The sequence below is a fragment of the Solanum dulcamara genome, chromosome 11 (assembly GCF_947179165.1).
Source record: "Solanum dulcamara chromosome 11, daSolDulc1.2, whole genome shotgun sequence".
Taxonomy (NCBI): Eukaryota; Viridiplantae; Streptophyta; class Magnoliopsida; order Solanales; family Solanaceae; genus Solanum; species Solanum dulcamara.
This window is the reverse complement of record NC_077247.1, coordinates 1219274-1226295: the sequence shown is the minus strand read 5'-3', so window position 1 is coordinate 1226295 and position 7022 is coordinate 1219274.

The window sequence follows — 7022 nt, the reverse complement described above, 5'->3', positions numbered from 1 at the left end:
TATAATTATACGACTTTACTCACCAAGTCCCATAATGGTCCGGGTACGGCATATAACAATGATAGGTATGACTTCATTATAAAATACAAGTACAGTAATTTCTTGATTTACATGCTTGTCTCCTGAATCTCTACTTCATATATAATCTCTTTTATGGTATTTTATGTTTTATATACTCAGTACATATGTTTTACTGATCCCCTCTCTTCGGGAGGCTTCGTTTCATGCCCGCATGTACAGATATTCATTTTGCGGATCTGCCAACTTAGTATTTCCACTCAGCTATTTTTGAAGTGCTCCATTGTTCTGGAGCCTAGAATTTTGGTATAGATCTTTTGATGTATAAATTTATTTATCCAGGGGTACGGCGGGGCCCTGTCCCGCCATATGATACTGTTGATATTCTTAGAGGTCTGTAAACATATGTGTGGATTGTATATAGATGTTATCTAGTTGTGCTAGTATGACTTGTGTTTTGGGACGTTCCCATTCATAGTGGCAGCCTTGTCGGCTTACGTAAATGTACGTAGTGGGACATTCCTACATATAGTGATAGCCTTGTTGGCTTACGTACTATATTATCTTTGATGTTATAACTCTTCAAGAGACAGGTTGCGTTAATATATAAATATGGGACAGTTTCGAGATGACATTCTAGTTCCTTAAGTCCCATATCATATTTTGTTGTGACATAATTATAGATAATAAGGATGTATACGAGTGTCTAGTTCGGTAACTAGTCACGGATCACGGAGTTGGGTCGTGACACTTAGTACCTTGTCGAAGATTTATAAACTCCAACACTTTAACTTCCCTTAGATCAAGATGGATAAAGATATCAACAAAAACAAGTTTAAAGGCATCCCATTCAATAGGACCTTCATCTACCCTCTCCAACTTTCATTGAGTGTACCAAACTTGAGAAACATCCTTGAGTTGGTAAGCCACCAACTTCGTTTTCTCTTTCGAAGCCATCCACATGATACTCACTATTTTGTAGACCTCATCAATGAACTCTTAGGGGTCTTCATCGACTTTTGAACCATGGAACTTGGGAGGGTTCATTCGTGTAAAGTCTCACACTCTAAAAGCCAGAGTAGGAACATTAGGAGGCGTCACAACCCCTTGATTTACCACTACTTAGGCTAGCATAGTAAAAGCACTTCGGAACTCTACATGTGTTACTTGCTCGAGCAAAAGGTCATTGCCTTGTGGAGCCGTAGGAGCTTGGGCCTCATTAGAATTATTTCCCTTGGCAATGGTAGTCTTCTTGGAAGCATGTTTCTAAAAATCATAAAGGAAGGTCGTTAGGGAAAGGAAGTCTTAGGGTAAACTCTATAGCACGACATAGATTATGAAAGAAGTGAGAATTTTCTAAAACGTCTTATAGTTTATTATTCATGTATGTGGTGCGCGTCATAAACATGAATAAGAATCTACTTGAAATGGCATGTTGGACACCCTAGGGCATCTTAAACCTTATACTCTGATACCAGGTTTTTCACGACCCGACCTAGGGCCTAGTCGTAGCACAGAAATTAAAACCCTGAAGGACTCCAATCAAACTTCTTGACATATCATAAAGCATACATAAGGTAAGGTAAATGTTGAATCAACATAAAAGATTCTAGAACATGTATCATAAACGAAGAAGGTAACTTGACAACATAGACTCACAACATTTGTCCAACTAATTCCTCTAATCATGAACATGGGTGAGGTTAAGACATGTCCCTAGATCACCCTCGAAATAACACATAAAAAAGTCTTTGGAAATAACAACCAACTCAATAACTAGTCCTCGATAGATAAGGACTCACCATAATTCACCGAAATGGGAATGCCCATCTAGCCACGTGGATGGATAGGATCCTCAACCTCAACTCCTACATTATGAAATAATGTAGGAAATAATATGCATTAATATATTTGAATGTACTAAGTATGTGGGCATGACATTCAATATAAATAATAAGATGCAATGATCAAGAACATGCATGATATAGAGGATAAGTAAAACTATGAGAAAAGTCATAATGATCAAGTATTTAAAATACATAGTTGAAGATCATAAAATAACATAATACTCATATACATATGTGGTATAGGAACCATAACCGGCAATAAGACCATGCGAGATATAACATGGAATCCCGTTGTCTCCCCATATAACGAAGAAAAGGGAAATCTACTTATCAAGGTAGACTTTACCCCGCTAGGCAGGTCATGTAGCTAAGTAATGAATCCAACCTATGGTGGCATGTAGTTTAAGAGACATGAGGTTGCTACTAAGGCTTTTGGTAGGGCCCCACCTCAAGTCCACTTGGTGCTAAGTCAAATCCCACAAAATACGTATCATAACATAGTAAGCATAGTTAATATATATCATAGAAATGATCATAAGTTTGAAATTCATAGAGTAGCTCATTTCATAACATAAGTGCAATGTGAGTATTGTCCTTCCACATTACAAATCATACTTGCATAATTTATATCATTAGGTCCTACGTCACCGAAAATCATAACTTGAACATACATATGATTCATGATCATAGTTCATACTTGAATTTAAATTAAAACTCATATACATAATCAATTTGATTGAAAATCATAAGAATACCTTGAAATCAATTAACTCCATAATCAAACTTTATAAAATTCATCATAGGAAATAGCTTCACTCATGTTCTTTCATAATTCAACTTGCAATTATGTAATTTACGTAGAAACATATTTATAATGATCATAAACAATGATTTAAAACCAAATTGAAACAGTCCAACACAATTCATCAAAGTTGAAGCTTAAAGGTAATGAGATTTTTTAAATAAATCTTGGATTCCATGAGTGGAAGGGACTCATGAATATATCCACACATACCTGGGTGAATCACCTCAAAATTGATGAAAAACCTTAGTGGGATTGAAATCCTAGCTTGAAACTTGGAGAGAAACCTTGAGAGAATGTATGTTCTTGCCCTAGAAGAAATTTGAAGAGTGAATTGAATGTGAGGGGAATTTGAAGAATTAGGTAATTATAGACTTTGAACTTGTCCATAAAAGCGTCTAGGTTCATTGAACCAAATTTGAAAAAAGATGAGATTACCCCTCATTAAATCCAGATTTTTTACCCTACGATTTGACTCTTACGAGTTGTGGAAGAAGTGATGAGTCATAGGAATGAATCTTCCTGCAGGTCCTGAGAAAGACCTAAAAATTGATTCTCTGAACTTTTATTATGAGTCATGTTTACGACTCGTCGTTTCCTTTATGAGTCGCCAAAATAACACATGTTGCAGGCCTGAAAAACTTACAAGTCGAGGGTCTCTGAAGTTTCAACACGGCTCATTTCTAAGGGTCGCAAGCTTCTCTATGCCTAGTCCTATTGAGTTGTAGACAAATTCCTAAGGGTGACACTTGAAGGTCATCCTACCATACCTTGATGACTCATTTCTACAAGTCATTATTTCCTCTATCGGTCTTCAAAGGAATCGTCAACCCCACTTTTTTCCGTAGCCAAATTTTAAATTCAGAAATCGTGTTTATGACCCAATTCTATGACCCATACAAGTCCCTATGATTCATTCATCAACTCGTAACTTGGGGTCAGTGATCTTTTCTTGAGATTTTTCCTTCATTTGACTTTTCATCTTACGGGGTCCTACATTTTGAGTGGGAGAGTTTAAGGGGGAATGGGGCAAATTAAGAGGAATTGGGTATTTATAGGTTATGGACAAGTAGCCCAAAATGACATAGCCTTGACATAAAAAGAACATGAAATTTCCAAAATATCTCTAAAAATTAATTGTCAGAGGCGATCCTAGTGACCCTACCTATGGGATGTAGGTCATTCTACAGTCTGTCCAAATGGTTCATGGAATCAGAGTAAAAATTCAAGGTTTCTAAAGTTCCCTCTACAACCCACTCCTAGGGTTCATAGATGACCCTACTGATTATAGAACCTACCCGTCCTGTACAACCTCCAAAAACATAGTCTATGAACCTCTAAGTACGAACCACCCTACTACCCGTCAAACTTTCTATGGTCCGTAAGACCATTCGTCTTGTAGAATTCCAAAAATCATTCTACTGAATCTCATCCTATGACTACATTTACGGGTCGTAGGAACTTATACGGTCCGTAGGTACCATTAGGCTATTTTCCCCAACTTCCAACAAGGATTTTTCTACATTTTCTTTAAAATTGGTTTTTCAACTTTTGAGGTGTTACATAAGAGGCATGTCTCTGAACCCTGAGGAATAACCAAGTAATGGAGAGCTGATAAAATCCAATACAAACCGTGGGGGTGAAATTGAGCGTTGTGACCTATATTATGAAATAATATAGGCAAAATCATGTGGTCAATACTATGGAATGTATTGGTATGAGGAATGATGCATGGACATGGAAACATAGCATGATAAATTTGAAAATGTGATAATGCAATGATCGATCTAAAACATGAAATGATCTGAGAAATCTAAGCTTAAAGAAATCTGAGAGATACCATTAACCAACATAAATCATGTGAGCTAAAATATGGAGTCCAGTTTCCTCCCCATACTGAAAAGAGGTTATCCTACTTGTACGTAAGAAACATAAACATGAGTTATTTGTGGATCTACTTGCTTAAGCTGATTTGTCCAATTGGAACATCCTACGGGGGCACGTAGTTATGGGACTACCTGATGCTAATAAAGCACTATGCCTCTATTAACGATAAAGCCTTCATCCAAAGTCCTTTCGGTGCTAAGTAAACTCTCAACGAAATATCATACATAAACATATCATAGTATTTAAAAATGGTAAGAATCTAGTAATACCCAGTTCATCATAACATACTTGAATCATAAGAATAGCTCCTTTAACATATCATGATTTCATAACATATTCCTTAAAGATACTTATCTAAAGTATATAGATAATGATAATATTTTCATAAAAATTATGAAAACCTTCATGATGAGAATACTTTAATTTGAAGCAACCTTATTTTCATAAAAACATACTTTATATCTTATCTAAACGCATCCTTAAATCTCTTCAATCATGATGCATGCATAATTCTCAAGACATAGTTCATAATCATAAAAAAGCATAATACATGGGTTCGTGTAAAAATTCTTGAAAACAAGTAATTGAGATCAACTCATGCATAATAAGATCAATAGAAGTAATTAAAACCATAATTTATTAAACCCAATGCAAAATCATCTAAACCCTAGATTTTTTGAAGGAATCATAACGAGAATTTGAATATTCTTTAGGACTCCATGGATGGAAAGGGATCCATCCATGGATGAAACTTCCACATACCTTGACTCAAATCCCTAAAGTAGCTCTTGAATGGAGACTTGAAGCTTGAAGAACCCTAGCTTGCCTTGGGAGAGAACTTGGAGAAGAAGACCTTGAGAGTGTTTTGGGGTTTGAGTGAATGAGATGGAATGGGTAAACTTTGAAGGGTAAAGGTAGTTATAGGGATTAGGAATAGTCTAAAAATGACATAGTTTATGTATTAAAAAATAGGAAAACATTGAAATATCCCTAAAAAATAACTATCAGGGGTGACCAACGGATCTACCAACAGATCATAGGTCCTCCTACGAACCATCCTACTGGTTCATTGAGTTCCCAAAATTCCATACCAAACCCTACGAACCACCCTACGAGCCGTAGGACCTCTTGTCCAGTCAAACCCTGACCCATCCTACAAGCCATAGGTCCCATCTACAAACAGTTTTGTTGGTTCGTAGAAAACCTTTTGAGACGTGAAAACTTTTCCTCTTTGGGGAATCATCTATGATCACTATCTATGGATCGTATGACCTTGTACTGTCTGTAGATCATGCATGTACTACGGACTGTAGGACCTTGTTCGTAGTTAGGCTCATACAAACTGACACAAAAAACTTTTCTGCAACTTTTCTTTCCAACTTTCGAGGTGTTATAGAATCCTAACTTGAATTCCTTGAATGGAGAATTGAAATTTGGAGACCTTGTTCTTTTTTGAGAGAAGACTCGAGACAATGGACAAAATGGAGAATTATGAGCATGCCAAAAGAGGAGGGAGTGATGGGGTTTAGGAAAATGGCTCTTTTCTGTAAATTATGGTGAAACTTTAGAACAAATCCTTTAGTATGGAGTGTATTCATGAGCTCAAATACTGGAAGAATTCATATTGAAATAACTGAGAATCAAAGTGTCACATAAATACATATTTCAATAAACAGATTTCTAATTTAAAAATCCAAACAAAGAAAAAAATTCAATAATTTATTAAATACGAATTCCTATTTCATACAAAAACATCGTCAATAATAAATAAAAAATTATCGCCACTTTCAATAACAACGAAATTATCATTAACTGAAACAAAAAATGCAAAGAAAATATTTCAAAAACAAAATTAACGTGTACAATCCCATCTACTATCGTATTGGATCAATATTGAATGCACATTACTACTTTTCATGTTTAAACTACAAAAAGAATAGTCCAGTAACACAAAAAATGAAGAAAAGAAGAACAAAAAAGAAGCAAGAAAATCAGGTTTCTGATAACAACAATATGGGGAAACAAATTAATTGAGAGAAAATCAGGGAATGATATATGATATATCCTATTAGTTATAGAATCCTATATTTATGGAAAGAATAATTGCTCATTAATACCATTAGTATTTTTTCTTTTTTCTTTTTTCTTTTTTCTTTTTTATTTCGTATATTAAATTTGTTAAGCATTTTTAGGAATCTAATGTTAGGTATTGAAACTAAAAATTTTTGTTAGGACTAGTAATATCAACTTTTAAACACGTTATTTATTAAATTTTCTCTTTAACTCAATCATAGAAGTTGGAGGTATAATTAGGGGTGTACAAAAACCGAATCAAAAAATGGTATTGATTTATTGTTAATGGATTATTGGGTTAACGATTTCTTAATGGTTTTATAAAAAATTATTGGGTTATCGGTTCGGTTTTGATTTTTAATATTGAGTTATTGGATAAATCGATAACCCATTAA